We start from the raw sequence: 26,898 nt of genomic DNA, 5'->3' as shown, positions 1-26,898 counted from the left end.
CATATCATTAGCACTATATCTACATTCGCTATAATGTAATATACTGAATCGTTCCCACAGACCAATGCACCTTTAATAACAATATCATTAGCACTATATCTACATTCGATATAATGTAATATACTGGTGGATTCCCACAGATCAATGCACCTTTCATAACAATATCATTAGCACTATATCTACATTCGATATAATGTAATATACTGATTCATTCCCACTGATCAATGTACATTCAATAGCAATATCATTAGTAGTATATCTACATTTCATATGTAATGTACAATTAATAACAATATCATTAGTACCATATCTACATTAGATCTGTAATGTACATTTAATAACAATATCATTATTACAATATCTACATTAGGTATAATGTCATATACAGATTCATTCCCACCGATCAATGTACATTAAATAGCAATATCATTAGTACTATATCTACATTCGATATAATGTAATATACTGATGGATTCCCACAGATCAATGCACCTTTCATAACAATATCATTAGCACTATATCTACATTCGATATAATGTAATATACTGATTCATTCCCACAGATCTATGTACATTTCATAACCATATTATTAGTACCATATCTACATTAGATATGTAATGTACAATTAATAACAATACCATTATTACTATAGCTACATTAGGTATACTGTCATATACAGATTCATTCCCACAGGTCAATGTACATTTAATAGCAATATCATTAGTAGTATATCTACATTACATATGTAATGTACAATTAATAACAATATCATTATTGCCATATCTACATTAGATATAATGTAATATACTGGTTGATCCCCACAGATCAATGTACATTTAATGACAATATCATTAGTACTATATCTACATTCGATATAATGTAATATACTGAATCGTTCCCACAGACCAATGTGCCTTTAATAACAACATCATTAGCACTATATCTACATTCGATATAATGTAATATACTGATTCATTCCCACAGATCAATGTACATTTAATAGCAATATCATTAGTAGTATATCTACATTACATATGTAATGTACAATTAATAACAATATCATTATTACCATATCTACATTAGATATAATGTAATATACTGGTTGATCCCCAAAGATCAATGTACATTTAATGACAATATCATTAGTACTATATCTACATTCGATATAATGTAATATACTGCTTCATTCCCACAGATCAATATACCTTTAATAGCCATATCATTAGCACTATATCTACATTCGCTATAATGTAATATACTGAATCGTTCCCACAGACCAATGCACCTTTAATAACAATATCATTAGCACTATATCTACATTCGATATAATGTAATATACTGGTGGATTCCCACAGATCAATGCACCTTTAATAACAATATCATTAGCACTATATCTACATTCGATATAATGTAATATACTGATTCATTCCCACAGATCAATGTACATTTAATAACAATATCATTAGTAGTATATCTACGTAATGGACAATTAATAACAATATCATCATTACCATATCTACATTAGATATAATGTAATATACCGATTCATTCCCACAGATCAATGTACATTTAATAACCATATCATTAGTACCATATCTACATTAGATATGTAATGTACATTTAATAACAATATCATTATTACTATATCTACATTAAGTATAATGTCATATACAGATTCATTCCCACAGATCAATATACCTTTTATAACCATATCATTAGTACTGTATCTACATTAGATATAATGTAATATACTGATTCATTCCCACGGATCAATGTGCCTTTAATAAGAATATCATTAGCACTATATCTACATTCGATATAATGTAATATACTGATTCATTCCCACAGATCAATGTACATTTAATAACAATATCATTGTTACTATATCTACATTAGATATAATTTCATATACTGATTCATTCCCACTGATCAATGTACATTTCATAAAAATATCATTACTACCATATCTACAGTACATATGTAATGTACATTTAATAACAATATCATTATTACTATATCTACATTAGGTATACTGTCATATGCAGATTCATTCCCACAGATCAATGTACAGTTCATAGCAATATCATTAGTAGTATATCTACATTACATATGTAATGTACAATTAATAGCAATATCATTATTACTAATTCTACATTAGATATAATGTAATATCCTGATTATTACCCAGAGATCAATGTACCTTTAATAACAATATCATTAGCACTATATCTACATTCGATATAATGTATTATACTGATTCATTCCCACAGATCAATGTACATTTAATAACAATATCATTATTACTATATCTACGTTAGATATAATTTCATATACAGATTCATTCCCACTGATCGATGTACATTTAATAACAACATCATTAGTAGTATATCTACATTACATACGTAATGTACAATTAATAACAATATTATTATCACCATATCTACATTAGATATAATGTAATATACTGACTGATCCCCAAAGATCAATGTGCATTTAATAACAATATCATTAGTACTAAATCTACATTCGATATAATGTAATATACTGATTCATTCCCACAGATCAATGTACATTTCATAACCATATCATTATTACTATATCTACGTTAGATATAATTTCATATACAGATTCATTCCCACTGATCAATGTACATTTAATAACAATATCATTAGTGGTATATCTACGTTACATACGTAATGTACAATTAATAACAATATCATTATTACCATATCTACATTAGATATAATGTAATATACTGATTCATTCCCACAGATCAACGTACATTTAATAACCATATCATTAGTACCATATCTACATTAGATATAATGTAATATACTGATTCATTCCCACAGATCAATGTGCCTTTAATATCAATATCATTAGCACTATATCTACATTCTATATAATGTAATATACTGATTCATTCCCACAGACCAATGCACCTTTAATAACAATATCATTAGCACTATATCTACATTCGATATAACGTAATATACTGATTCATTCCCACAGATATGTACATATAATAACCATATCATTAGTACCATACCTACATTCGATATAATGTAATATACTGATTCATTCCCACAGATCAATGTACATTTAATAACAATATCATTATTACTATATCTACATTAGATATAATTTCATATACAGATTCATTCCCACTGATCAATGTACATTTAATAACAATATCAGTTGGTAGTATATCTACGTTACATACGTAATGTACAATTAATAACAATATCATTATTACTATATCTACATTAGGTATAATGTCATATACAAATTCATTGTCACAGATCAATGTACATCAAATAGCAATATCATTAGTAGTACATCTACATTACCTATGTAATGTACAATTAATAACAATATCATTATTACCAATTCTACATTAGATATAATGTAATATCCTGATTATTACCCACAGATCAGTGCACCTTAAATAACAATGTCATTAGCACTGTATCTACATTCGATATAATGTAATATACTGATGGATTCCCACAGATCAATGCACCTTTAATAGCAATATCATTAGCACTATTTCTACATTAGATATAATGTAATATACTGATTCATTCCCACAGATAAATGTACATTTAATAACAATATCATTAGCACTATATCTACATTCGATATAATGTAATATACTGATTCATTCCCACAGACCAATGCACCGTTAATAACAATATCATTAGCACTACATCTACATTCGATATAACGTAACATACTGATTCATTCCCACAGATATGTACATATAATAACCATATCATTAGTACCATACCTACATTCGATAAAATGTAATATACCGATGGATTCCCACAGATCAATGTACATTTAATAACCATATCATCAGTACCATATCTACATTAGATCTGTGATGTACATTTAATAACAATATCATTATTACAATATCTACATTAGGTATAATGTCATATACAGATTCATTCCCACATATCAATGTACATTAAGTAGCAATATCATTAGTAGTATGTCTACATTACATATGTAATGTACAATTAATAACAATAACATTATTACCAATTCTACATTCGATATAATGTAATATACTGATTCATTCCCACAGATCAATGTACATTTAATAGCAATATCATTAGTAGTATATCTACATTACATACGTAATGTACAATTAATAACAATATTATTATCACCATATCTACATTAGATATAATGTAATATACTGATTGATCCCCAAAGATCAATGTACATTTAATAACAATATCATTAGTACTAAATCTACATTCGATATAATGTAATATACTGATTCATTCCCACAGAACAATGTGCCTTTAATAACAATATCATTAGCACTATATCTACATTCGATATAATGTAATATACTGATTCATTCCCACAGATCAATGTACATTTAATAACAATATCATCATTACTATATCTACATTAGATATAATTTCATATGCAGATTCATTCCCACTGATCAATGTACATTTAATAACAACATCATTAGTAGTATATCTACATTACGTACGTAATGTACAATTAATAATAATATTATTATCACCATATCTACATTAGATATAATGTAATATACTGATTGAACCCCACAGATCAATGTACATTTAATAACATTATCATTAGTACTAAATCTACATTCGATATAATGTAATATACTGATTCATTCCCACAGATCAATATATTTAATAACCATATCAGTAGTACTATATCTACATTCGATATAATGTAATATACTGATTCATTCCCACAAATCAATATACCTTTAATAACCATATCATTAGTACTATATCTACATTCGATATAATGTAATGTACTGATTCAATCCCACAGATCAATGTGCCTTTAATAACAATCTCATTAGCACTATATCTACATTCGATATAAATGTAATATACTGATTCATTCCCACAGAACAATGTGCCTTTAATAACAATATCATTAGCACTATATCTACATTCGATATAATGTAATATACTGATTCATTCGCACAGATCAATATACCTTTAGTAACCATATCATTAGTACTAAATCTACATTCGATATAATGTAATATACTGATTCATTCCCACAGATCAATATATTTAATAACCATATCAGTAGTACTATATCTACATTCGATATAATGTAATATACTGATTCAATCCCACAGATCAATATACCTTTAATAACCATATCATTAGTACTATATCTACATTCGATATAATGTAATGTACTGATTCATTCCCACAGACCAATGCACCTTTAATAACAATATCATTAGCACTATATCTACATTCGATATAACGTAATATACTGATTCATTCCCACAGATATGTACATATAATAACCGTATCATTAGTACCATACCTACATTCTATATAATGTAATATACTGATGGATTCCCACAGATCAATGCACCTTTCATAACAATATCATTAGCACTATATCTACATTCGATATAATGTAATATACTGATTCATTCCCACTGATCAATGTACATTTAATAACAACATCATTAGTAGTATATCTACATTACATACGTAATGTACAATTAATAACAATATTATTATCACCATATCTACATTAGATATAATGTAATATACTGATTGATCCCCAAAGATCAATGTACATTTAATAACAATATCATTAGTACTAAATCTACATTAGATATATTGTAATATACTGGTTGATCCCCAAAGATCAATGTACATTTAATGACAACATCATTAGTACTATATCTACATTCGATATAATGTAGTATACAGATTCCTTCCCACAGATCAATGTGCCTTTAATAACAATGTCATTAGCACTATATCTACATTCGATATAATGTAATATACTGATTCATTCCCACAGATCAATGTACATTTCATAACCATATCCTTAGTACCATATCTACAATAGATAAGTAATGTACATTTAATAACAATATCATTATTACTATATCTACATTAGGTATACTGTCATATACAGATTCATTCCCACAGATCAATGTACATTTAATAGCAATATCATTAGTAGTATATCTACATTACATATGTAATGTACAATTAATAACAATATCATTATTGCCATATCTACATTAGATATAATGTAATATACTGATTGATCCCCACAGATCAATGTACATTTAATAACAATATCATTATTAGCATTTCTACATTAGATATAATGTAATATACTGATTCATTCCCACAGATCAATGTACATTTAATAACCATATCATTCGTACCATATCTACATTCGATATAATGTAATATACTGATTCATTCCCTCAGATCAATGTACATTTAATAACAATATCATTATTACTATATCTACATTAGATATATTGTAATATACTGGTTGATCCCCAAAGATCAATGTACATTTAATAACAACATCATTAGTACTATATCTACATTCGATATAATGTAATACACTGGTTCATTCCCACAGATCAATGTGCCTTTAATAACAATATCATTAGCACTATATCTACATTCGATATAATGTAATATACTGATTCATTCCCACAGATCAATATATTTAATAACCATATCAGTAGTACTATATCTACATTCGATATAATGTAATATACTAATGGATTCCCACAGATCAATGCACCGTTCATAACAATATCATTAGCACTATATCTACATTAGGTATACTGTCATATACAGATTCATTCCCACAGATCAATGTACATTTAATAGCAATATCATTAGTAGCATATCTACATTACATACGTAATGTACAATTAACAACAATATTATTATCACCATATCTACGTTAGACATAATGTAATATACTGATTGACCCCAAAGATCAATGTACATTTAATTACAATATCATAAGTACTAAATCTACATTCGATATAATGTAATATACTGATTCATTCCCACAGATCAATGTGCCTTTAATAACAATATCATTAGCACTATATCTACACTCGATATAATGTAATATACTGATTCATTCCCACAGATCAATGTACCTTTAATAACAATATCATTAGCACTATATCTACATTCGATATAATGTAGTATACAGATTCCTTCCCACAGATCAATGTGCCTTTAATAACAATATCATTAGCACTATATCTACATGCGATATAATGTAATACACTGATTCATTCCCACAGATCAATGTACATTTCATAACCATATTATTAGTACCATATCTACAATAGATATTGAATGTACACTTAATTACAATATCATTATTACTATATCTACATTAGGTATACTGTCATATACAGATTCATTCCCACAGATCAATGTACATTTAACAGCAATATCATTAGTAGCATATCTACATTACATACGTAATGTACAATTAACAACAATATTATTATCACCATATCTACGTTAGACATAATGTAATATACTGATTGACCCCAAAGATCAATGTACATTTAATTACAATATCATAAGTACTAAATCTACATTCGATATAATGTAATATACTGATTCATTCCCACAGATCAATGTGCCTTTAATAACAATATCATTAGCACTATATCTACACTCGATATAATGTAATATACTGATTCATTCCCACAGATCAATGTACCTTTAATAACAATATCATTAGCACTATATCTACATTCGATATAATGTAGTATACAGATTCCTTCCCACAGATCAATGTGCCTTTAATAACAATATCATTAGCACTATATCTACATTCGATATAATGTAATACACTGATTCATTCCCACAGATCAATGTACATTTCATAACCATATTATTAGTACCATATCTACAATAGATATGTAATGTACACTTAATTACAATATCATTATTACTATATCTACATTAGGTATACTGTCATATACAGATTCATTCCCACAGATCAATGTACATTTAACAGCAATATCATTAGTAGTATATCTACATTACATATGTAATGTACAATTAATAACAATATCATTATTACCATATCTACATTAGATATAATGTAATATACTGATTGATCCCCAGAGATCAATGTACATTTAATGACAATATCATTAGTACTATATCTACATCCGATATAACGTAATATACTGATTCATTCCCACAGATCAATATACCTTTAATATCCATATCATTAGTACTATAACTACATTCGATATAATGTAATATACTGATTCATTCCCACAGACCAATGCACCTTTAATAACAATATCATTAGCACTATATCTACATTCGATATAATGTAATATAATGATTCATTCCCACAGATCAATGTACATTTAATAACCATATCATTAGTACCATATCTACATTAGATATGTAATGTACATTTAATAACAATATCATTATTACTATATCTACATTAGGTATAATGTCATATACAGATTCATTCCCACAGATCAGTGTACATTAAATAGGAATATCATTAGTAGTATATCTACATTACATATGTAATGTACAATTAATAATAATATCATTATTACCAATTCTACATTAGATATAATGTAATATCCTGATTATTACCCAGAGATCAATGTACCATTAATAACAATATCATTAGCACAATATCTACATTCGATATAATGTAATATACTGATTCATTCGCACAGATCAATATACCTTTAGTAACCATATCATTAGTACTATATCTACATTCGATATAATGTAATATACTGATTCATTCCCACAGAACAATGTGCCTTTAATAACAATATCATTAGCACTATATCTACATTCGATATAATGTAATATACTGATTCATTCCCACAGATCAATGTACATTTAATAACAATATCATCATTACTATATCTACATTAGATATAATTTCATATGCAGATTCATTCCCACTGATCAATGTACATTTAATAACAACATCATTAGTAGTATATCTACATTACGTACGTAATGTACAATTAATAATAATATTATTATCACCATATCTACATTAGATATAATGTAATATACTGATTGAACCCGAAAGATCAATGTACATTTAATAACATTATCATTAGTACTAAATCTACATTCGATATAATGTAATATACTGATTCATTCCCACAGATCAATATATTTAATAACCATATCAGTAGTACTATATCTACATTCGATATAATGTAATATACTGATTCATTCCCACAAATCAATATACCTTTAATAACCATATCATTAGTACTATATCTACATTCGATATAATGTAATGTACTGATTCAATCCCACAGATCAATGTGCCTTTAATAACAATCTCATTAGCACTATATCTACATTCGATATAAATGTAATATACTGATTCATTCCCACAGATCAATGTACATTTCATTACCACATCATTAGTACCATATTTACAATAGATATGTAATGTACATTTAATAACAATATCATTATTACTATATCTACATTAGGTATACTGTCATATACAGATTCATTCCCACAGATCAATGTACATTTAATAGCAATATCATTAGTAGTATATCAACATTACATATGTAATGTACAATTAATAACAATATCATTATTGCCATATCTACATTAGATATAATGTAATATACTGATTGATCCCCACAGATCAATGTACATTTAATAACAATATCATTATTAGCATTTCTACATTAGATATAATGTAATATACTGATTCATTCCCACAGACCAATGTACATTTAATAACCATATCATTAGTACCATATCTACATTCGATATAATGTAATATACTGATTCATTCCCACAGATCAATGTACATTTAATAACAATATCATTATTACTCTATCTACATTAGATATATTGTAATATACTGGTTGATCCCCAAAGATCAATGTACATTTAATGATAACATCATTAGTACTATATCTACATTCGATATAATGTAATATACTGGTTCATTCCCACAGATCAATGTGCCTTTAATAACAATATCATTAGCACTATATCTACATTCGATATAATGTAATATACTGATTCATTCCCACAGATCAATGTGCCTTTAATAACAATATCATTAGCACTATATCTACACTCGATATAATGTAATATACTGATTCATTCCCACAGATCAATGTACCTTTAATAACAATATCATTAGCACTATATCTACATTCGATATAATGTAGTATACAGATTCCTTCCCACAGATCAATGTACATTTAATAACCATATCATTAGTACTATATCTACATTCGATATAATGTAATATACTGATTCATTCCCACAGATCAATGTACATTTAATAACCATATCATTAGTACCATATCTACATCCGATATAATGTAATATACTGATTCATTCCCACAGATCAATGTACCCTTAATAACCATATCATTAGTTCTATATCTACTTTCGATATAATGTAATATACTGATTCATTCCCACAGATCAATGTACATTTAATAACCATATCATTAGTACCATATCTACATTAGATATGTAATGTACATTTAATAACAATATCATTATTACTATTGTCACGTAGACAGACCGTTTTATCAAACGTGTCTCCTTTCAAATAAGCTTAAACATCTGGAAAGGAAAACTCTCGGGCAAACCGACCATTTACTCTCGTAATAAACAGAAGGCCCACCGATAGCAGAACCAAACACTTGGGAAAGCAATGGGTCCGCCGTAATCAAATAGCAGATGCAACCACTCTAAACTGTCGCAGAGGCAGGTGGACCCAGCCTGATCACTCGAATAGTAACCAGACCACCCTTCTTAATTAGTATATAAACCCGTTCGTACCAACGATCGGGGGCAGTACCAGAGCTCATCTCGTGTCGAGCACGTCGTGTACGGTAGTGAGTTGGTTACTATTAGTGAGATCGGGTTGAAGTCCCCTTCGAGCAACATTCACCTTATAGAATCCGCGAGTCGTGTTTCTATTTGGCATTACAATCAACCACACACAACACCCCCGCATTGCCAGTGCGTGAACACCGAGCATAGTGGAAATAGGTAATATATCACATTATACACCTATATTCGCGACAACAACATCTGTAATAGACCAAGATTGTAGAATATATACATTGCTGTGTCAAACCCACATTAGCATTCTCCTTTAAACTCAGTGAAACCTTGTGACAGTTCCTACCACAATACAATCTTACCGCTCGGGTTGTATTGATAATAAAATAAGTTACGCGGCCGCCAATCAGAAAGCCTCTGATAGCCACGCGCGCTGCCAAGCCGTCGGCCACGTAACAGAACTGGTGACAGCGGTGGGATACAGTCACATAGATCATTTTCACTGGCATAATTACTTTCGTGGAATTTGACACACGGCTATTACTTTGTTGAACAACGATTGTATACTAGTTTTCCTAGTCAATCGGGTAACAAGAGGTATATACTAGTTTTCCTAGTTACATTCTTTAACCAACAAATTCATTCAACATGGCGAATGAACAAGCCAATATTTCTTCAGCCGATCTTATGAACTTAACAGTTTCGATCGCAAATTCTATGACACTTTTGACACAAAGATCCTGCATACAAAATGTTGCGTTAACAATACCAACATTTGATGGTGAGAATCCACCTTTATCACGTTTTGCACAACTGGTAGAAGATGGATTGACCTTGATTCCTGAGGGAACAGAAAGGGAATACCTTACAATTATTTTAACTAAACTCACCGGCCCGGCGCGAAGAAGTACTTTAGAACATCAATTCACTTCGGTATCCGCGTTGATCAAGCATTTGAAGAGAAGATTTGGACCAGGAAAGAGCTTATCGCAATTTCAAACAGAAATTGCCAGGCTTCAAATTAGGGAATACGAAAGTTTGAGAAACTACATCGATAGAACAAGCCATCTTGTTTATTGTACAAGAGGAGCGATTAAAGAGAAATATCCTAGACATTCAGAGGAAAATATTAAACAAATGGAAATGGATATTTTAGAAAATTTCCTAGATGGATTACCAGACCGCATCTCTTTTAAGGTATCAGCACAAAATAGAGACATTAAAAACTTAGAGGAAGCTTTTGACGCTGTGCTAGAGGTAGACAGGAAATTAAGAAGTCGTCGTGATTTGGCACGAAACACATCACCAGGAGGCTGGAACAACAGGGATCACCACAGCAACGAACGTCGAAATGAAATTTCATACCCTCAATCTCCAACACGACACGATCGATATAGAGATCGACAGAGGAGACCATCTAACTCTGAAGACGAGAGAGAAGGACGACCACGTACATCAGCATGGACTGTGCGATCCAGGAATCAATCGAATTCACCTTCTTATCGTTCAAATTCACCACGCACAGATCAAGATGAAAAACGGTTTACAGTTTTAAAACGCAGTGAAAAGGATGATACTTCGCAGCTATATTGTTGGCGATGTGATACCCAAGGACACGATGAAAAACGTTGTAGGAGGAATTCGCAAAATTTCAGACAGCGATCATACTCTCGAAATTCTTCAGTCGAATCAAACAAGTCTTTAAACTCAGAAAACGCTCAACGGAAAGGCGAGGCGGTGAGCGATCTGCAAAGACCTCGCCAAAAGATAGTCAGATTCACGGGAGAATCCTCATCAAGGAAACCCCAGCACCAAGAATAAAAATCAAAGTTCCGGAATTAGAATTAGAAACAGCTGAATTTTTAATTGACGGTGGCGCGGCAGTTAACTTAATAGTGCGCGATGTTCTCGGAGATCAAGCCAAACGTATCACTAAAGAAGTTATTGAAATCACAGGACTTACAAAATCACCTATTTATAGCATAGGTACCACAATTCTTCACATTCACGGTAAGCCTGCATTATTTTACGTAGTAGAGAACCTTGCAATAGAAGCCGATGGAATTATAGGCAGCCCATTTTTATTACAAGAAGAAGCAGAAATTTCATATTATCATGGAACACTAGTATTGAAAGATAAACCTATTCGACCACTTCGTTTTTCAAATTACCGAGATTTAGCTCAGCAGAAAAATCCGAAATCGACTAAACACCGTATCGAAGCTCGAACAACAAAACAAATTGCAATTCACATAGCTAATCCAAATATTAAAGAGGGATACTTACCGCGACTCGAAACATCAGAAAATATATACATTGGCGAAGCAGCAGTATATAATCGTGACGGCATTTGTTACGCGTTAGCAACGAATACCGGAGAAGACGATGTAGACATCGAAATTGAACCTCAATACATTCATCCTTACGATATTTACGACTCGTCGGACGACGACCCAATTTCTTCATATATGACCGAAAACACACCAGAAAATAGAGCAACACGAATTAGAAATCTTTTAAGAACCGATCATCTCAATGCAGAAGAACGTAAACATGTATTCAACATCGTCGACGAATTTTCAGACAGATTTTACTTGCCTGGAGACAAACTAGGAGAAGTACCGAATTTTTACCATTCAATTCATACAACAGATGACGTACCGATTAATACAAGACAATACCGATATCCACCAGTACACCAAGACGAAATACAACGTCAAGTAAAGGCTCTGTTATTACAAGGAGTCATACAGCCATCTAGTTCACCATATAATTCTCCGTTATGGATTGTACCAAAGAAACCAGACGCTAAGGGCAATAAGCGTTGGCGTATGGTAATCGATTTCCGAGCCTTAAACGAAAAGACTTTGAGTGATAAATTTCCTTTGCCGAATATCACCGAAATTCTAGATAAATTGGGAGGAGCAAAATATTTCACAATTTTTGATATAGCAAATGGATTTCATCAAGTTCAAATGGATCCTAAGGATTGTCCGAAAACAGCATTCACAACACCGGATGGGCATTTTGAATTTGTACGCATGCCATTTGGTTTAAAAAATGCACCACCGACATTTCAACGCTTAATGAATCAAGTTATATCTGGTCTAGAGAACGCTCATGTATTCATAGACGATATGGTTGTTTTCTCTTCATCACTACGAGAACATGAAATAAAAGTAAAAAAATTACTCAATCGGCTCAGAGAATTTGGACTTACACTGCAGATTGATAAATGCGAATTCTTACGTAAGGAGGTTACTTATTTAGGACACATTTTAACAGAAAATGGTGTTAAGCCAGATCCTCGTAAATTACAAGCTGTAAAAGAATTTCCCATTCCTAAAACACAGAAAAATGTCCAGCAGTTCTTGGGACTGACAGGATATTATCGCCGTTTCATAAAAGATTATTCTATTAAATCAAAACCATTAGTTCAGTTATTAGGTAAAGGAATTCGTTTTAAGTGGACCGAAGACCAGCAAAAAAGTTTTGAAAATTTACGCGACGAACTCTGTACACAACCAATTTTACAATATCCGGATTTTAATCGACCGTTCATTGTTACCACTGGCGCAATCAACGGGTTTGTTTTACGATAAATTGTCAGACATACGGACATAGCAATCGCAATGGCGATTGGTCACGTCATTGGATGTTGATAAATACCTTGCACATGCACCACCAGTAGAACAGATAATTCTGGCCATGAACCAACTATAGCAAACATTTACAATACTGGAATTTTCAACCTCGAACCGGGATGTAGAGCCACAGTAAATGCGATGCAATTAAAAGCAATGGACACAATAGTAACCATGGAAAATATTATACATTACCCATCCGCGTCATACAATTTATCAATAATCATTCCGAAAATAACAGAACATCACCTATCAGTTTTAGAAACCAATTACACTAATACAGATCAAGTAATCACAAATTGGAAGAACCTTCCGACAGCACCAAACCTAGAGGAATTGGAGCATCGGGCGAAAGAATTGGAACTTCAAGAAATTTCCACAAATCGTATAAAAATATCAACATTTTCCTCGTTTGGAGTAGTATCTTTGATCCTACTATTAATAATTGGGACAATAATAAAAAGTAATATACACAAAATCATTAATAAACTAAAACCTTTGGACAAACCGAACGAAATTGAATTGCAACTGGAAGAAATACCTAAAAACTCAGAAGAATCAAATTCAAATAATATAAATCTACCAAGGGAAAAATCTTCAGCACCTAGACCAAGTGCCACAATATTCTAAGGGGCCGTAGCCACTCCTACACATCCCTCCTCTAAGAGTCGAAATAAGAGTGGGGTAAGATAAGGGTTTTCAGACTATATAAGCAGTTCTCGGCACCATAGTCTCATCAGTAGACATCCTCAAGAAAATGAACACCATCAAAAATATAGTTTTGAGCAGTTCTGTTCGGATCGGAATTGTCCACGTGGACAATCCGGTAGAATTCTGGGCGCAGGTGGACGACGGTCGGGAAGAAGCTAGGCGACTGTACCGGGACCTGTATCGGTACATGAGCGACCGCGGCCACCTCCACTTTCCAAACCAGGGAAGACTGACCACTGGACGTCTGGTGGCGTACAGAAGTAAAGAAGGTACTTGGGTCCGAGGGGAAGTTCAACACCTGGTGGACGGCCAGTTCGAGGTGGCTCTTCGTGACCACGGCAAGGTGGTAAGGGCACCGGTCGACCAACTTCGGACCTTGCCGCCACGCTTTCAAAATCTACCGTGGCAGGCCTTCAAGGTACGAGTACGGGGTATCCGCCCTGTATGCAGGACCTGGAAGTTAGAGCAGGCCAAGAGGGTGTTGGAAGGAAGGAGGGGTCTGCTAACCAACATCAGAGGCGAGGGTGAGGTCGTGGCAGATGTAGCCCTCGATCGTCTACCAGGACAACCACCATTCAACGTGGCGGAGGCGTGGTTGGGCATGAGATACGCGGTTCCAGGCCGGGTATAAAAGCAGACCACAACACCATTCTTCCAAAACACTTATCTGAGCGGACCGAAATGTGCTACATCAGGGAACAACCAACTGAGAGGGACACCAGTCGCATCGAGCTGCTGATGAACTTGACGGCCCGCCTGTGCATGCGCAGCACTTGCTACAGATTAGACGTTGGCATTGTCTGTATGCAGTGTGCTCTCGAAGCAGCCCTTGGAGCAGCAAGGATCTATGACATGGTGGAGGTACACTATCCACTACCAACGGCATATCCGCCTGGGGCCTGCGATATTTGCAGCGCGCCCCTGATGGAGTTGCAGGCCGCCTACCACTGCGAGGAGTGTATTGCCGCCATCATCATGGAAATGGAATACCAAAGAGCAAACCAACCCATACCACCGCCTGCAATAGTACCAACCTGGTACACCGAGAGACAAATCCGATCGAGGCAGCCTGGACCCAGACGTACGCTTCGACTTCATACCGCGTTTAGCAGCATCACCAACCATCACACGTAGCGATAAGTACACACACATCACACATAACACCCGACATATTGCATTACAACACCAAAACTTCAACACATTCTAGTGAGTGTTTTCCTTTCCAATTGAAAGCATCACGATTACCGCGATGTTTCATCTAAGGGGGGAGGTGTCACGTAGACAGACCGTTTTATCAAACGTGTCTCCTTTCAAATAAGCTTAAACATCTGGAAAGGAAAACTCTCGGGCAAACCGACCATTTACTCTCGTAATAAACAGAAGGCCCACCGATAGCAGAACCAAACACTTGGGAAAGCAATGGGTCCGCCGTAATCAAATAGCAGATGCAACCACTCTAAACTGTCGCAGAGGCAGGTGGACCCAGCCTGATCACTCGAATAGTAACCAGACCACCCTTCTTAATTAGTATATAAACCCGTTCGTACCAACGATCGGGGGCAGTACCAGAGCTCATCTCGTGTCGAGCACGTCGTGTACGGTAGTGAGTTGGTTACTATTAGTGAGATCGGGTTGAAGTCCCCTTCGAGCAACATTCACCTTATAGAATCCGCGAGTCGTGTTTCTATTTGGCATTACAATCAACCACACACAACACCCCCGCATTGCCAGTGCGTGAACACCGAGCATAGTGGAAATAGGTAATATATCACATTATACACCTATATTCGCGACAACAACATCTGTAATAGACCAAGATTGTAGAATATATACATTGCTGTGTCAAACCCACATTAGCATTCTCCTTTAAACCCAGTGAAACCTTGTGACAGTTCCTACCACAATACAATCTTACCGCTCGGGTTGTATTGATAATAAAATAAGTTACGCGGCCGCCAATCAGAAAGCCTCTGATAGCCACGCGCGCTGCCAAGCCGTCGGCCACGTAACACTATATCTACATTAGGTATAATGTCATATACAGATTCATTCCCAAAAATCAATGTACATTTAATAACAATATCATTAGTACTAAATCTACATTCGATATAATGTAATATACTGATTCATTCCCACAGATCAATATATTTAATAACCATATCAGTAGTACTATATCTACATTCGATATAATGTAATATACTGATTCATTCCCACAGAGCAATGCACCTTTAATAACAATATCATTAGCACTATATCTACATTCGATATAATGTAATATACTGATTCATTCCCACAGATATGTACATATAATAACCATATCATTAGTACCATACCTACATTCGATATAATGTAATATACTGATGGATTCCCACAGATCAATGCACCTTTCATAACAATATCATTAGCACTATATCTACATTCGATATAATGTAATATACTGATTCATTCCCACTGATCAATGTACATTTAATAACAACATCATTAGTAGTATATCTACATTACATACGTAATGTACAATTAATAACAATATTATTATCACCATATCTACATTAGATATAATGTAATATACTGATTGATCCCCACAGATCAATGTACATTTAATTACAATATCATTAGTACTAAATCTACATTCGATATAATGTAATATACTGATTCACTCCCACAGATCAATATATTTAATAACTATATCAGTAGTACTATATCTACATTCGATATAATGTAATATACTGATTCATTCCCACAGATCAATATACCTTTAATAACCATATCATTAGTACTATATCTACATTCGATATAATGTAATGTACTGATTCATTCCCACAGACCAATGCACCTTTAATAACAATATCATTAGCACTATATCTACATTCGATATAATGTAATATACTGATTCATTCCCACAGATCAATATATTTAATAACCATATCAGTAGTACTATGTCTACATTCGATATAATGTAATATACTGATTCATTCCCACAGACCAATGCACCTTTAATAACAATATCATTAGCACTATATCTACATTCGATATAACGTAATATACAGATTCATTCCCACAGATATGTACATATAATAACCATATCATTAGTACCATACCTACATTCGATATAATGTAATATACTGATTGATCCCCACAGATCAATGTACATTTAATTACAATATCATTAGTACTAAATCTACATTCGATATAATGTAATATGCTGATTCATTCCCACAGATCAATATATTTAATAACCATATCAGTAGTACTATATCTACATTCGATATAATGTAATATACTGATTCATTCCCACAGATCAATATACCTTTAATAACCATATCATTAGTACTATATCTACATTCGATATAATGTAATGTACTGATTCATTCCCACAGACCAATGCACCTTTAATAACAATATCATTAGCACTATATCTACATTCGATATAATGTAATATACTGATTCATTCCCACAGATCAATATATTTAATAACCATATCAGTAGTACTATGTCTACATTCGATATAATGTAATATACTGATTCATTCCCACAGAGCAATGCACCTTTAATAACAATATCATTAGCACTATATCTACATTCGATATAATGTAATATACTGATTCATTCCCACAGACCAATGCACCTTTAATAACAATATCATTAGCACTATATCTACATTCGATATAACGTAATATACAGATTCATTCCCACAGATATGTACATATAATAACCATATCATTAGTACCATACCTACATTCGATATAATGTAATATACTGATTGATCCCCACAGATCAATGTACATTTAATTACAATATCATTAGTACTAAATCTACATTCGATATAATGTAATATACTGATTCATTCCCACAGATCAATATATTTAATAACCATATCAGTAGTACTATATCTACATTCGATATAATGTAATATACTGATTCATTCCCACAGATCAATATACCTTTAATAACCATATCATTAGTACTATATCTACATTCGATATAATATAATGTACTGATTCATTCCCACAGACCAATGCACCTTTAATAGCAATATCATTATCACTATATCTACATTCGATATAACGTAATATACTGATTCATTCCCACAGATATGTACATATAATAACCATATCATTAGTACCACACCTACATTCGATATAATGTAATATACTGATGGATTCCCACAGATCAATGCACCTATCATAACAAAATCATTAGCACCATATCTACATTCGATATAATGTAATATACTGATTCATTCCCACTGATCAATGTACATTTAGTAACAACATCATTAGTAGTATATCTACATTACATACGTAATGTACAATTAATAACAATATTATTATCACCATATCTACATTACATATAATGTAATATACTGATTGATCCCCAAAGATCAATGTACATTTAATAACAATATCATTAGTACTAAATCTACATTCGATATAATGTAATATACTGATTCATTCCCACAGATCAATATATTTAATAACCATATCAGTAGTACTATATCTACATTCGATATAATGTAATATACTGATTCATTCCCACAGATCAATATATTTAATACCCATATCAGTAGTACTATATCTACATTCGATATAATCTAATATACTGATTCATGCCCACAGATCAATGTACGTTTAATAACAATATCATTAGCACTATATCTACATTCGATATAATGTAGTATACAGATTCCTTCCCACAGATCAATGTGCCTTTAATAACAATGTCATTAGCACTATATCTACATTCGATATAATGTAATATACTGATTCATTCCCACAGATCAATGTACATTTCATAACCATATCCTTAGTACCATATCTACAATAGATAAGTAATGTACATTTAATAACAATATCATTATTGCCATATCTACATTAGATATAATGTAATATACTGATTGATCCCCACAGATCAATGTACATTTAATAACAATATCATTATTAGCATTTCTACATTAGATATAATGTAATATACTGATTCATTCCCACAGATCAATGTACATTTAATAACCATATCATTAGTACCATATCTACATTCGATATGATGTAATATACTGATTCATTCCCTCAGATCAATGTACATTTAATAACAATATCATTATTACTATATCTACATTAGATATATTGTAATATACTGGTTGATCCCCAAAGATCAATGTACATTTAATGACAACATCAGTAGTACAATATCTACATTCGATATAATGTAATATACTAATGGATTCCCACAGATCAATGCACCGTTCATAACAATATCATTAGCACTATATCTACATTAGGTATACTGTCATATACAGATTCATTCCCACAGATCAATGTACATTTAATAGCAATATCATTAGTAGCATATCTACATTACATACGTAATGTACAATTAACAACAATATTATTATCACCATATCTACGTTAGACATAATGTAATATACTGATTGACCCCAAAGATCAATGTACATTTAATTACAATATCATAAGTACTAAATCTACATTCGATATAATGTAATATACTGATTCATTCCCACAGATCAATGTGCCTTTAATAACAATATCATTAGCACTATATCTACACTCGATATAATGTAATATACTGATTCATTCCCACAGATCAATGTACCTTTAATAACAATATCATTAGCACTATATCTACATTCGATATAATGTAGTATACAGATTCCTTCCCACAGATCAATGTGCCTTTAATAACAATATCATTAGCACTATATCTACATTCGATATAATGTAATACACTGATTCATTCCCACAGATCAATGTACATTTCATAACCATATTATTAGTACCATATCTACAATAGATATGTAATGTACATTTAATTGCAATATCATTATTACTATATCTACATTAGGTATACTGTCATATACAGATTCATTCCCACAGATCAATGTACATTTAACAGCAATATCATTAGTAGTATATCTACATTACATATGTAATGTACAATTAATAACAATATCATTATTACCATATCTACATTAGATATAATGTAATATACTGATTGATCCCCAGAGATCAATGTACATTTAATGACAATATCATTAGTACTATATCTACATCCGATATAACGTAATATACTGATTCATTCCCACAGATCAATATATTTAATAACGATATCAGTAGTACTATATCTACATTCGACATAATGTAATGTACTGATTCATTCCCACAGACCAATATACCTTTAATAACCATATCATTAGTACTATATCTACATTCGATATAATGTAATGTACTGATTCAATCCCACAGATCAATGTGCCTTTAATAACAATCTCATTAGCACTATATCTACATTCGATATAAATGTAATATACTGATTCATTCCCACAGAACAATGTGCCTTTAATAACAATATCGTTAGCACTATATCTACATTCGATATAATGTAATATACTGATTCATTCGCACAGATCAATATACCTTAAGTAACCATATCATTAGTACTAAATCTACATTCGATATAATGTAATATACTGATTCATTCCCACAGATCAATATATTTAATAACCATATCAGTAGTACTATATCTACATTCGATATAATGTAATATACTGATTCATTCCCACAGATCAATATACCTTTAATAACCATATCATTAGTACTATATCTACATTCGATATAATGTAATGTACTGATTCATTCCCACAAACCAATGCACCTTTAATAACAATATCATTAGCACTATATCTACATTCGATATAACGTAATATACTGATTCATTCCCACAGATATGTACATATAATAACCGTATCATTAGTACCATACCTACATTCTATATAATGTAATATACTGATGGATTCCCACAGATCAATGCACCTTTCATAACAATATCATTAGCACTATATCTACATTCGATATAATGTAATATACTGATTCATTCCCACTGATCAATGTACATTTAATGACAACATCATTAGTACTATATCTACATTCGATATAATGTAATATACTGGTTCATTCCCACAGATCAATGTGCCTTTAATAACAATATCATTAGCACTATATCTACATTCGATATAATGTAATATACTGATTCATTCCCACAGATCAATGTGCCTTTAATAACAATATCATTAGCACTATATCTACACTCGATATAATGTAATATACTGATTCATTCCCACAGATCAATGTACCTTTAATAACAATATCATTAGCACTATATCTACATTCGATATAATGTAGTATACAGATTCCTTCCCACAGATCGATGTACATTTAATAACCATATCATTAGTACCATATCTACATCCGATATAATGTAATATACTGATTCATTCCCACAGATCAATGTACCCTTAATAACCATATCATTAGTTCTATATCTACTTTCGATATAATGTAATATACTGATTCATTCCCACAGATCAATGTACATTTAATAACCATATCATTAGTACCATATCTACATTAGATATGTAATGTACATTTAATAACAATATCATTATTACTATATCTACATTAGGTATAATGTCATATACAGATTCATTCCCAAAAATCAATGTACATTTAATAACAATATCATTAGTACTAAATCTACATTCGATATAATGTAATATACTGATTCATTCCCACAGAACAATGTGCCTTTAATAACAATATCATTAGCACTATATCTACATTCGATATAATGTAATATACTGATTCATTCGCACAGATCAATATACCTTTAGTAACCATATCATTAGTACTAAATCTACATTCGATATAATGTAATATACTGATTCATTCCCACAGATCAATATATTTAATAACCATATCAGTAGTACTATATCTACATTCGATATAATGTAATATACTGATTCATTCCCACAGAGCAATGCACCTTTAATAACAATATCATTAGCACTATATCTACATTCGATATAATGTAATATACTGATTCATTCCCACAGACCAATGCACCTTTAATAACAATATCATTAGCACTATATCTACATTCGATATAACGTAATATACAGATTCATTCCCACAGATATGTACATATAATAACCATATCATTAGTACCATACCTACATTCGATATAATGTAATATACTGATTGATCCCCACAGATCAATGTACATTTAATTACAATATCATTAGTACTAAATCTACATTCGATATAATGTAATATACTGATTCATTCCCACAGATCAATATATTTAATAACCATATCAGTAGTACTATATCTACATTCGATATAATGTAATATACTGATTCATTCCCACAGATCAATATATCTTTAATAACCATATCATTAGTACTATATCTACATTCGATATAATGTAATGTACTGATTCATTCCCACAGACCAATGCACCTTTAATAACAATATCATTAGCACTATATCTACATTCGATATAACGTAATATACTGATTCATTCCCACAGATATGTACATATAATAACCATATCATTAGTACCACACCTACATTCGTTATAATGTAATATACTGATGGATTCCCACAGATCAATGCACCTATTATAACAAAATCATTAGCACCATATCTACATTCGATATAATGTAATATACTGATTCATTCCCACTGATCAATGTGCCTTTAATAACAATGTCATTAGCACTATATCTACATTCGATATAATGTAATATACTGATTCATTCCCACAGATCAATGTACATTTCATAACCATATCCTTAGTACCATATCTACAATAGATAAGTAATGTACATTTAATAACAATATCATTATTACTATATCTACATTAGGTATACTGTCATATACAGATTCATTCCCACAGATCAATGTACATTTAATAGCAATATCATTAGTAGTATATCTACATTACATATGTAATGTACAATTAATAACAATATCATTATTGCCATATCTACATTAGATATAATGTAATATACTGATTGATCCCCACAGATCAATGTACAATTAATAGCAATATCATTATTAGCATTTCTACATTAGATATAATGTAATATACTGATTCATTCCCACAGATCAATGTACATTTAATAACAATATCATTAGTACTATATCTACATTCGATATAATGTAATATACTGATTCATTCCCACAGATCAATGTACATTTAATAACCATATCATTAGTACCATATCTACATCCGATATAATGTAATATACTGATTCATTCCCACAGATCAATGTACCCTTAATAACCATATCATTAGTTCTATATCTACTTTCGATACAATGTAATATACTGATTCATTCCCACAGATCAATGTACATTTAATAACCATATCATTAGTACCATATCTACATTAGATATGTAATGTACATTTAATAACAATATCATTATTACTATATCTACATTAGGTATAATGTCATATACAGATTCATTCCCAAAAATCAATGTACATTTAATAACAATATCATTAGTACTAAATCTACATTCGATATAATGTAATATACTGATTCATTCCCACAGATCAATATATTTAATAACCATATCAGTAGTACTATATCTACATTCGATATAATGTAATATACTGATTCATTCCCACAGAGCAATGCAGCTTTAATAACAATATCATTAGCACCATATCTACTTTCGATACAATGTAATATACTGATTCATTCCCACAGACCAATGCACCTTTAATAACAATATCATTAGCACTATATCTACATTCGACATAACGTAATATACAGATTCATTCCCACAGATATGTACATATAATAACCATATCATTAGTACCATACCTACATTCGATATAATGTAATATACTGATTGATCCCCACAGATCAATGTACATTTAATTACAATATCATTAGTACTAAATCTACATTCGATATAATGTAATATACTGATTCATTCCCACAGATCAATATATTTAATAACCATATCAATAGTACTATATCTACATTCGATATAATGTAATGTACTGATTCATTCCCACAGACCAATGCACCTTTAATAACAATATCATTAGCACTATATCTACATTCGATATAACGTAATATACTGATTCATTCCCACAGATATGTACATATAATAACCATATCATTAGTACCACACCTACATTCGATATAATGTAATATACTGATGGATTCCCACAGATCAATGCACCTATCATAACAAAATCATTAGCACCATATCTACATTCGATATAATGTAATATACTGATTCATTCCCACTGATCAATGTACATTTAATAACAACATCATTAGTAGTATATCTACATTACATACGTAATGTACAATTAATAACAATATTATTATCACCATATCTACATTAGATATAATGTAATATACTGATTGATCCCCAAAGATCAATGTACATTTAATAACAATATCATTAGTACTAAATCTACATTCGATATAATGTAATATACTGATTCATTCCCACAGATCAATATATTTAATAACCATATCAGTAGTACTATATCTACATTCGATATAATGTAATATACTGATTCATTCCCACAGATCAATATATTTAATACCCATATCAGTAGTACTATATCTACATTCGATATAATCTAATATACTGATTCATTCCCACAGATCAATGTACGTTTAATAACAATATCATTAGCACTATATCTACATTCGATATAATGTAGTATACAGATTCCTTCCCACAGATCAATGTGCCTTTAATAACAATGTCATTAGCACTATATCTACATTCGATATAATGTAATATACTGATTCATTCCCACAGATCAATGTACATTTAATAACCATATCATTCGTACCATATCTACATTCGATATAATGTAATATACTGATTCATTCCCTCAGATCAATGTACATTTAATAACAATATCATTATTACTATATCTACATTAGATATATTGTAATATACTGGTTGATCCCCAAAGATCAATGTACATTTAATAACAACATCATTAGTACTATATCTACATTCGATATAATGTAATATACTGGTTCATTCCCACAGATCAATGTGCCTTTAATAACAATATCATTAGCACTATATCTACACTCGATATAATGTAATATACTGATTCATTCCCACAGATCAATGTACCTTTAATAACAATATCATTAGCACTATATCTACATTCGATATAATGTAGTATACAGATTCCTTCCCACAGATCAATGTACATTTAATAACCATATCATTAGTACTATATCTACATTCGATATAATGTAATATACTGATTCATTCCCACAGATCAATGTACATTTAATAACCATATCATTAGTACCATATCTACATCCGATATAATGTAATATACTGATTCATTCCCACAGATCAATGTGCCTTTAATAACAATATCATTAGCACTATATCTACATTCGATATAATGTAGTATACAGATTCCTTCCCACAGATCAATGTACATTTAATAACCATATCATTAGTACTATATCTACATTCGATATAATGTAATATACAGATTCATTCCCACAGATCAATGTACATTTAATAGCAATATCATTAGTAGCATATCTACATTACATACGTAATGTACAATTAACAACAATATTATTATCACCATATCTACGTTAGACATAATGTAATATACTGATTGACCCCAAAGATCAATGTACATTTAATTACAATATCATAAGTACTAAATCTACATTCGATATAATGTAATATACTGATTCATTCCCACAGATCAATGTGCCTTTAATAACAATATCATTAGCACTATATCTACACTCGATATAATGTAATATACTGATTCATTCCCACAGATCAATGTACCTTTAATAACAATATCATTAGCACTATATCTACATTCGATATAATGTAGTATACAGATTCCTTCCCACAGATCAATGTGCCTTTAATAACAATATCATTAGCACTATATCTACATTCGATATAATGTAATACACTGATTCATTCCCACAGATCAATGTACATTTCATAACCATATTATTAGTACCATATCTACAATAGATATGTAATGTACACTTA

This window comes from Osmia lignaria, chromosome 7 (assembly GCF_051020975.1).
Source record: "Osmia lignaria lignaria isolate PbOS001 chromosome 7, iyOsmLign1, whole genome shotgun sequence".
Classification (NCBI taxonomy): domain Eukaryota; kingdom Metazoa; phylum Arthropoda; class Insecta; order Hymenoptera; family Megachilidae; genus Osmia; species Osmia lignaria.
This window is presented reverse-complemented; position numbering follows the sequence as displayed.